This window comes from Asparagus officinalis, chromosome 2 (genome assembly GCF_001876935.1).
Source record: "Asparagus officinalis chromosome 2, Aspof.V1, whole genome shotgun sequence".
Taxonomy (NCBI): Eukaryota; Viridiplantae; Streptophyta; class Magnoliopsida; order Asparagales; family Asparagaceae; genus Asparagus; species Asparagus officinalis.
The window spans coordinates 15408263-15419965 of NC_033795.1; positions in this window are offsets into that span (position 1 = coordinate 15408263).

Genomic DNA, 11703 nt, shown 5'->3' on the forward strand with positions numbered 1-11703 from the left:
TTTAATTAGACAACAAATTAGGGTTAACACATAAGTTAAACATAATTATCAAGTTTAAAAAAATAAAAATTTAATCACCCCTAATGATCATGATCATGTTACTATTATAAACAATTAAGAAAAGCTAATGATCTAGCATTAGGTTAAGATTTATCATAAAAAATCTCATCTTTTTCATATTAGGTTAAGCCTTAAGCATGAAAACATTGATTAAACACTTTTATAATCATTAAAAACTATAAGGATAGGTTTAGATGCAGATGATCTTATCTTATCACGTGTGCAAGCCTCTGAAACTGATGTGAAATGAATCCTCGTCGCCAAACGTCGTAGATCTCGTATTTTTCTCGCTTCCCGCCTCACAAGACGCTCCTAAAATCTTAACTTTAGGGCTAGGGCTTGAGAGAGAGGAAGAGTGGCTGTTTGGTTTGAAACTCTAATGAAAAATGATATTTTTCATGAAAACACATGACCTGAAATAAACTCGTTTGACCCGAACTAGTAAACCTAGTTTGACTAGGAAAAAAAACCTTCGGTATTTTAGTTGTAACTTTCTCATCCGACATCATAATGAGGTAATTTAAGATTTGTTAAAAATCTGTTGAAGAGACCTATAACTTTGATCTTTTGAGTTTTTTCAGATTCAAACTGTATCAGTGTGTAAAATATATAAACTCTTAACTGATTATTTTTCCAGATTTCTCTTCGTGCATGTTTTATGCACTTGTACTCATATATTCACAAATATACATTGAATCGATCTCAAATCAATTCCTATCATACTCAAATATCAAAATATGTTATATTTTCACCATGTAACATATTTATTATTATTTTTCATATAATATTCAATTTTTCAAGGTTTTACAAACTGTATCTTGAAAATCTTGTAAGCAAATAGTAATTGCCAAGAGCACCATGGAGTCTGAATTGATTGCTCTTGATACCACTTTTATAGAAACAGAATGATTAAAAGATCTACTCTCTTAACTTCCTTTGGTCCCTAAATTCTCTCCTCCAATTTCTATTCATTCTGATTCTAGGTCTACCATAGAGCTTCTAAAGCAAGTGCATATAAATAAAAAACTTAACAGACATTAAATAAGATATAAACATGTACAACACCTGCTAGACAAAGTTGTGATTCTAGACTTTGTAAAGTCTGAGAAGAATCTGTTGGCCTTCTTGTTTTGATGATGATTTACAAACAATTTACCACTAATGTTGTTTGTCTAGTATTTGTGTTTTCTTATTTATTATAGACAAATAACGTAGTTGGAGGATGGATGGATTGCGCCATAACGATGATATCAAATGGAGGTTGGCGGAATTGTGGAGTGAAGCAACATGCAATTCATAGTTAAAGATCAAGTTCAAGCTTCATCCGCATGTGTACCAAGTTGAGCTACAATGAAGATCAAGATCAAGCTTGGGTAATCTAGTTTAGATTTTATATTATGTATGTGAAGTACCTTAAGCTCAATATCATATACACACACGTATTTGGTTTCTATGTATATATATAGTTATATATATACATGCATGGTTTTGGGTTTTCATGTTTTGAACACTTTTGCAAAATAATAAGATTTCACAATTGGGAAATGCAAATTGGAAAATTCTTTTTGTAACATGTTCAAAATATCATTTTCAAATATTTCTCAAAGTTTCATCAAGTTTGGAATTGATTTGTTATGTTTAAAGGAATTTACAAATTCACGTTTTCGTTCGTGCATATGTTCGTGCATGTTTTACAAAACTGATGAGTTTTCACAAATGGAAAGTGATATTTGAAAAATTCTTTCTCTGACATGTTTATCTACATGTTTAGAAACTTTTCTCTAATTTTTAATATTTTTGGAGTTGATTTACTGTGCCTACTTGATTTTACAAAATCGTGTATCACAGCAGATTTCAGAAACTGTATGTTTGTGTTCAAACATTTATTTCTCTCAACTGGGAAATTATTTTTCAGAAATTCTTTTTCTAACATGTTATTCTACATGTCTAGAACATTCTCACAAAATTTCATAATTTTTAGAGTTCATTTACTATTTTACATTAATTTTAAAAAACAGATGCGCACTGCTATAGTACCGCCGGTCGACCGAAAGTTTCGCCGGTCGACCGACGGACTCTCTGGACGTCTCCTGCGATTCTGACCTTGTTTCCGGTCGACCGCGATTTTCATCGGTCGACCTCTGGAGTCCCAACGGCTCTTTTTAGAGCCGTTGCAGGTGGTTTTTTGGACTTTTGTTTGGGGTTTTGGCTGAGTTTTGGAGTGGGTATAAATACCCCACTGCTGTCATCTTTCAACCCACAAGAGAATGGTTTAAAAGATTTTAACAATGGTTTAAACTTGTTTAGTGTTTGTTTAAGTTTGTTTTAAGAAGCTTTTAAGCATTTGAGTGTTTCGGTTTTGTGATTCAATTCTACAAGAGCTTGAGGAGATCATCTATTGGTGTTTGGGCATTCAACTATTCTCCCTCCAACTCTTGATATATTGAGAAGTTTTCTAAACTCTATTTCTAGCTATTTTATATATTTGATTATCATTGTTATTTAGCTAGAACTACATTGAGTTTAGTTTTGATTTATATCTCTTTGTTCACACACAACCTTTTGAGCTTATTGTATTTACATTCATAGTATAATTTGGGGTTGTGGGTTTGTGACTAAGAGTTGTGCTTAATTGAGTTCTCACCTTGTTTTGAGAACAATCATTTGTTATATTTGTGCTTATTGTGAAATCACTTTGTAATACACTTGTACACTGAGTGAGAAGTGTGTGGTGAGAGTCGGGGATCGTCCCAAGAGGAGTGGCGTCGGTTGACGTGCCTAGGGAGAGGTTGTAACCGAGCACTTGAGGGAGACACGGCTAGGTCTAACACTTAGTGGGTGTAGAGTGTGATTACAAGAGTGTGAGTTGTAGAGTTTTCGGTTAGCTAGAAAACCGAGTGTGTAGAAGAAGTTCCGGCTTCCAAACCGGATTGTGATAGTGGATTTCTCCCCGGGAGTGGGGAGCGGAGACGTAGGACGGAAGGTCCGAACTCCGTGATCATATTGCTTGTTTGAGTGTGCTTTGGCGTTCATTCATATTTATGTTCATATCTTATATCGCCATTGGCCATAGCTCATTATTTATATGATCCACTATTTAGTTCATATTGTTTACCCCTTGTGTTAGTTTCATATCCTTGCATATATCATATTATATATCTTTTTGGTAGGATATATTATCTTGTATTAGTTTATATATCCTTGCATATATTTCTATCATTTAGGATATATCTTGTTGTTCATATTGCTTATCCTAGCTCACATATCTTGTTGTATTTTATACTTACTAGGATAACTTATTAATTAGTTTTTAATTGGCATTTAATCGGATTAGATTAGCATAAGACCCTAATCACCCCCCCCCCTATCGGATTAGATTAGCATAAGACCCTAATCACCCCCCCTCTAGGGTCTAACAATTGGTATCAGAGCTTGGTGCTCTTTGATTTAAGGTCTAATCGCCTTGAGTTAAAGATCCAAGTTATCTTTTTGTGCTAATCTTGTTTTGATTGCATTTGTATCTTGCTTGTACATTTTTATAAATTATGGATATGAATGATGCATCTTGTTTAGGCTATGATTCTAGTATTGCTCCTAAATTCAATGCTTTCTCTTATGCTCAATGGTGTTTTAGATTCAAAATATTTGTTCAATCTAAAAATATCGATTTATGGGAAATCATTGATTGTGCTTATATTGTGCATAAAATGATGTTTATTATGAACAAGCTTATGTTAGAATTTTTATTAAATGCATTTGATTCATTTATGTCTAACAAGCTTGATTCTTTTGATAGCGCTTATACATTATGGAAATTCATAGAAGCGCATCAAGGAGATTTGGAGGCGATCCGACAAGCTTTGGAGGATCCCGCTTCAAACTCAAAAGGGGCATCATGCACACGGCCACTAGGCGTTAGCCCTAGTAATTTGCGAGTTAGAACCCGATAATGATTTATCTAGTGATAAACTTGCTTGTGCTAGTGAAAAATTATTGCATGCCTTTAACAAATTGCAAAATGATTTTAATGATTTAAAAAGCAAGCATGATAATTTAAAATCCGATCATGAGAAGCTAGTGTCCAAATTTGATGTCATTGAAAATGAAAATACTATGCTTAAAGAAAGCAATGACTTATTAAATTTTCTTTAACTTCAAACGTTGCTAATTTAACGATGAAAGAGATAATGCCATGTTAGAAGTAAAGAACATACAAAATGATACAGCTTCTTTTATAAATAACTATTTATGTTCTACTTCTAAAAATGCATATGTGCCTAAAAATGAAGACTTGAATCTTATAAAAAATAGTATTTTATCTTTAGATTCAACTTTAAAAACATGCATTAATAATCATAAGAAGCTTATGGATATGTGTGCCAAGTCTAAACTACAACTTCTAAACCCGTACACTTTGCACACTTGTATAGCAAAGCTTATAAATGTTCTATTTGCGGTCGTAAAGGCCATTTAGCTAAGTTTTGTTATGATGCACATAAATCCTCCAAGACTAATGTTTCTTGTGCATCTCATAAGGCTTCTCATAAGGCTTCTTCATCACATACTCATCATGTTCATCATAAGCATGCTCATGTGTTTAAATGTGATTTTTGTGGTCGATTTGGTCATTTGGCCAAATATTGCTTTGATTTGAAAAGAAAATCTCATTTGACAAATGCTTCCAATAGACCACATGTTTTTAAATGTGATGTTTGTGGTAGGTTTGGACATCTTGCTAAATTTTGTTTTGATATACAAAAAGCTTCTAAATTGCAATATGTTCCAAATAGACCATTGTTTAAGAATGTTTCTCATTTGCAAAATAATTTTAAAAGAAAATCTTTATTTGCAAATGATTCCCGTGCACGAGCTAATGGTCCACAAAAACAAATGGATCTCTTTCATTGCACAAATTGCAATCGGAAGGGTCATTTGAATGAATATTGTTTTGACCATGTTAGTGCACCATATGTGCCTAAGAGGGTTCATAACCCTAAGGCTTTGAGCTTTAATGATAGGGGTCATGTCCCTAAATCTTTTGGTACCAAGAGTTCTTGGGTACCAAAACAAATTTGATTTTCAAACTAAGAATTTTAATGTTTTTATCCTTCTTTATCTTGGTTTTGAAAATTATACTTTGAAATCTTTTTATATGAAAACAATTTATAATTGATAAAATCTTTTGTTTTCATGATTATTTGTTTTGTTTTGATGAGAGGTTTGTACTTATATAACCCTCCGGAGTTATTGGGTGTTTATTCCCAAACATTGTTTACCGGATGCTAAAATATTCATATGGGTTGATACTAGCTAAAGAGCTAGATAGAGTTGCCTCTCTTGATTTTTGAAAATCAATGATGATTTGGTTTTATGATTTAAACTTTGATTTATGATTTCAATTGGTTGATTTGTTTTCATTTGAAAACTCTTTTTGCATGATTCTCATGTTTTCTCTCTTTTGATTTCATAAATCTATTTTTTATACATGGTTTTAGGCTTGTATTTTTGAGACACCTATTTATCGTAACATATCATTATGTGTTCTCATTATCTCTTGGATGTGAGTGATTTTTGGCATATTAGTTATGCATGCTCACATATGTTTGCCATGATATTCATTTCATATATTCCATATGGCATTTTGATAGGGGGAGCAATCCCTATATCTTTTTATGTTTGATACTCACCCGTGCTTATTGATAGGGGGAGCTTTCGCTCTCTTATTCCTTTGTCCCCTTTTTGATGTTGTCAAAGGGGGAGAAATATTGTGAGTATATTCTTTCTTGTTTATATGCATGATATATTATACATTGTATGTTCATTTCCTTTCATGCATATATCCTTTTTGTAAATTGTTTGTCATCATCAAAAAGGGGGAGATTGTTGGCCTTCTTGTTTTGATGATGTTTAACAAACAATTTACCACTAATGTTGTTTGTCTAGTATTTGTGTTTTCGTATTTATTGTAGACAAACAACGTAGTTAGAGGATGGATGGAATAGAGCTTCAACGATCATATCCAAAGGAGGTTGGCGGAATGTCGGTGAAGCCTTGCTATTCAAAGTTCAAGATCCAAGTTAAAGCTTAATCCGCGAGATTACCTAGAAGAGCTTATTGAAGATCAAGATCTAGCTTGGGTAATTTAGTTTAGGATTTATATTATGTGTGTTATATACTCTAAGCTCAATTATCTATACACACACATTTATTAGTTTCTTTAAATTGTTTGTCATCATCAAAAAGGGGGAGATTGTTGGCCTTCTTGTTTTGATGATGTTTAACAAACAATTTATTACTAATGTTGTTTGTCTAGTGTTTGTGCATTCCTATGTATTGTAGACAAACAACGTAGTTGAGGATGGATGGAATAGCGCTTTAACGACGATATCAAATGGAGGTTGGCGGAATGTCGGGTTGAAGCCTTGCAATTCAAAGTTAAAGATCAAGTTCAAGCTTCATCCGCATGTGTACCAAGTTGAGCTACAATGAAGATCAAGATCAAGCTTGGGTAATCTAGTTTAGATTTTATATTATGTGTGTGAAGTACCTTAAGCTCAATATCATATACACACACGTATTTGGTTTCTATGTATATATATAGTTATATATATACATGCATGGTTTTGGGTTTTCATGTTTTGAACACTTTTGCAAAATAATGAGATTTTACAATTGGGAAATGCAAATTGGAAAATTCTTTTTGTAACATGTTTAAAATATCATTTGCAAACATTTCTCAAAGTTTCATCAAGTTTGGAATTGATTTGTTATGTTTAAAGGAATTTACAAATTCACGTTTTCGTTCGTGCACATGTTCGTGCATGTTTTACAAAACTGATGAGTTTTTACAAATGAGAAGTGATATTTGAAAAATTCTTTCTCTGACATGTTTACCTACATGTTTAGAAACTTCCCTCAAAATTTTACCATTTTTGGAGTTGATTTACTGTATATCTATGTTCAAACATTTATTTCTCTCAAATTATATATTATTTTTTAGAAATTCTTTCTCTAACATGTTATTATACATGTCTATAACCTTCCCACAATTTTCAGAAATTCTTTCTCTAAAATGTTATTCTACATGTCTAGAACATTCTCACAAAATTTCATAATTTTTGGAGTTCATTTACTATTTTAAATTGATTTTACAAGACAGATACGCACTGCTACAGTAACGCCGGTCGACCGAAATTTTCGCCGGTCGACCAACGGACTCTCTGGACGTCTCCTGCGATTCTGACATTGTTTCCGGTCGATCGCGATTTTCATCGATCGACCGCTGGAGTCCCAACGGCTCTTTTTAGAGCCGTTACAGGTGGTTTTTTGGACTTTTGTTTGGGGTTTTGGCTGAGTTTTGGAGTGGGTATAAATACCCCACTGCTGTCATCTTTCAACCCACAAGAGAATGGTTTAAAAGATTTTAACAAGGGTTTAAACTTGTTTAGTGTTTGTTTATATTGCTAGTTTGCTATTTGAGTTAGATTTTATTTTACTCATTGTTACACACACCCACATTGAGCTTTTAGTATTTACATACATAGTATAGTTGGGTGGTGAGAGATTGTAACTTTGAGTTGTGCTTAATTGAGTTCTCATCCATAGTTGAGAACAATCATTTGTTATATTGTGCTTATTGTGAGAATCACTTTGTAATACACTTGTACACCGAGTGAGGAGTGTGTGGTGAGAGTCGGGGATCGTCCCAAGAGGAGTGGCGTCGGTTGACGTGCCTAGGGAGAGGTTGTAACCGAGCACTTGAGGGAGACACGGCTAGGTCCAACACTTAGTGGGTGTAGAGTGTGATTACAAGAGTGTGAGTTGTAGAGTTTTCGGTTAGCTAGAAAACCGAGTGTGTAGAAGAAGTTCCGGCTTCCAAACCGGATTGTGTTAGTGGATTTCTCCCCGGGAGTGGGGAGCGGAGACGTAGGACGGAAGGTCCGAACTCCGTGATCATATTGCTTGTTTGAGTGTGCTTTGGCGTTCATTTATATTTATGTTCATATCTTATATCGCCATTAGCCATAGCTCATTATTTATATGATCCACTATTTAGTTCATATTGTTTACCCCTTGTGTTAGTTTCATATCCTTGCATATATCATATTATATATCTTTTTGGTAGGATATATTATCTTGTATTAGTTTATATATCCTTGCATATATTTCTATCATTTAGGATATATCTTGTTGTTCATATTGCTTATCCTAGCTCACATATCTTGTTGTATTTTATACTTGCTAGGATAACTTATTAATTAGTTTTTAATTAGCATTTAATCGGATTAGATTAGCATAAGACCCTAATCCCCCCCCCCCCCCTCTAGGGTCCAACAGAATCTTTCTGACCCTTTGACTAAGGGTTTATCCAGGAGTGTGGTTTTGGATTCATCGAGGGAGATGGGGTTAAGCCCATAAGTGAGGTTACTGACAGCGGGAACCCAACCTTTATTTAGAGACACAGTCCTGATATAGGTTTAATATGGTAGAAACAAGCTGGACTAGTGATACTCGTATGGAGCATCGACTTAGATATACTTATATATCATTATGGTAGCATCTGCTACTTTCCCTTCTCTATGGTGACGATGCTATTATGATACAGCTCATTAGGCTAAGTTTTACTCTTAATAAGTCTAACTCGTGTATTACGGAGGAAATAATATCCAGCTAGAGTATCCTTGGAGGACTTACTTACGTGAGAGGAACCGTGATGACCGCAGTTAGAGGGGGCGGAGGGTTGGGCTAATCCCTAGAAACTCTCATGAGTCGGTTGTTGTGAGCATGACCTTTAACGTTCAACCCGCTTTGCTCAGTAGATGAAGACGTATTGTGTGTGTTTTCGTCAATACCTGGTATAAGGAGCCTAATTCAAGGAATAGTCCATTATGTCCCTCAAATTGCGATGAACTCACTATGGAAAGGTTCAAGCTGAATGCCACCTCTCCCGAATTCACGATACGAAATGTTGCCCAACCTATATATATATTTTGTGATTTATTGATTTATTTATTGATTTTTGAGTTATAGTTAAATATTTCCTTTTGGGGGACGGTTGGCTATGTTGTGGGAGAAAAGATAATTTTGCCTCCTATGAATAGTCCCACATGGACTAGTGTTATGAATAGTAAGGGGTTTAAATTACTTCTCCTCTTGTTGGGCTTTGAGGATCCCTAAAAAGGGGGTGTTTTGGGCTTTGTATTGTTTGGGCTTTGCATAACACACACACACGCACGCCTCGCCTCGCCGCACCGCACACGCATGCATTTTTTTTGCTTTGTCAAACTTTATTTTTACCATGTTTTACATGTTTTTTTCCTCGTAAACTTGTGTAACGGCTGCGGAACGTTCGTAACGGGCGTGTTTTGGGGTAACGGATCCGTGTGCATAACATGCGGATTCGTAACGGCTCTCTAAACCCTATATAAACAGCCTCTTGCCAGTTTGGAAAATACACATAATCGAAAAGAAAATAAAAGCTCTTCTCCTCTCTCTTCTGCCTTCAGAAAATTCTTCCTTTTTAAAATTCTCCATGTTACATTATACTTTCTATTGGGCAACTGTTTTCATTTGAGCAGAAGCTCTGCACTCTCGTCCGAGTTTAGAGGCCGACCGATTCCGGGGGTTTTTACCGCTAGAGGAGAGAGGATCATCTACGTCAGGGCGATAGACGAGTCCTTAATCTTCTAGGGCAGTATTTACACGACTACTCCCCATCAGACCAGACTTTCTTATTTCTTTTATTTCGAATTTTTGCATGCTATAACTTATAACTTTTATTTGATTTTATCTAACAGTTAGGGTATTACGGCATTAATATCAAAATTAATACCAATTTAGTTTCTTTTCCTAGGGCTGAATATGCCAACTTGGTTATTTTCCTATATAAAATAATGTCAAATTGACGTCAAATATTGATATTAATATCACAATGTAGCAAATGAAAAAAAAAACATATTAAAAATATAATTCTATTAAAATACCATTAATTTGGTCTATCGTCTTTTGTATACTTCAAAATCAATTGAATAGTATATTTTTCTCTTCGTTTACACTATTTTACCACTAACTGGTTCTTACTATCTTTAGTCAATTATTAAATTAATTTAATATAGCATTAGCGCTAGCAGGCTGGCATTCGAATTGTTATGTATAAATATTCTATTGTATTTTTTAAATAAATTGAAACAATTTGTAAACTATTCTGATATTAAAAAAAAGTTTTTCTATAGAGTGCCCATGAGCACTCTATAAGAGAGGAGATAGATAGAGAGAAGTGAATTGCTGATGGGCCCTCCTGATTTGCACTAAATTCTATGAGCAATTCACTTCTCTCTATCTCTCTCCTCTCTTATAAAGTATCAATGGACATTCTATAGAAAAACCCATTAAAAAAAACGATATATAGATGCACGTACATCCCGTGGTTTCATATTGACAGCAAACTTAATATAGAGTAAAAATAAAATAAACTTTTGAGGGCCTTTAAAATTAATTTTTGAAATCGACTATATACTGGTGGCCAAGAATGAGGCGGTGGGACCATGCAAGGTTGTAGCATATCCTCAGGGGATAATATCTTTGCCTGCCGACACATATTCTGTGGTGCTTAAAATCTCAACTGTCCCATAATAAGTTTAACTTTATCATGTGGTCAGCAAGATTCATATTTAAATATAAATTCCTCTTGATATTATTTTGAGGTCCTCGCAACGACTTGGAATTTTTGAGAAAATCTAAAATTATGAAAAGGATTGCAAAATTCTAATTTTATATTCTAACAGTACAGACCTGTTATTATTATTAGCATGTTCTTCACGAGATATCATTTTATCATACTATATTTTCGTAAGTCCTAAAGTATAATTAAAGTATTTTTCTTGCAATATATTACCATAGGCCCCACCATGTTTTCCCTCCTTTGTTCATAATGGGAAATGGATAAGAAGTTGTAGGCTTGGGAGGCAAAATCATAGTACTATTTCATCTAGAAGCCATGTTGATAAATGCTTTGATGTTAACACTTCGGCAACAACATGCTCCTCATTGCCCCTAAGGAAGCGTATTAATATCCTCTCATCACCACCTTTCATATAAAAATCTATAGACTTTAGAAGAATACCAGCTTCCTAAACAGTTAGGGGGTGTTTGTTTCAAATCCTATAATTTTAGGATATGGATTTCACCATGGGATTTGAAAATTCATAGGTTTTTTAACATGGATTGGGATTTCTAAAATATTGTTTGTTTAATCAATATTTTGGGATATGTAATACTATAATTTGTCTTTTGTTTGTTTCAAACTCAAATTGTAGCATTGCAAATTTTAGAATTTGAAATCTAGCCTAAATCCTCTCTCAAAGAGGGGATCTCACAAATGTAATAATATATTAGTTTTTTATTATTTGGTTATTCAATATCCCAAAATTTATTTTGAATCAAACAAATGTTATGGAATCCATAAACTCAAAAAAAAACCACTTTTTCATCCTAGAATTTTTAATTCACCCTATATCCTTAAAAAATTGAAACAAATACCCCCTTATATTCCACCTTTTTCTTCACAGTAAACTGAGAAGATATTGGCTCTTTACTACAAATAAATGTGCACTTCGCCAACAGACTAATACTTTTAAACTGATT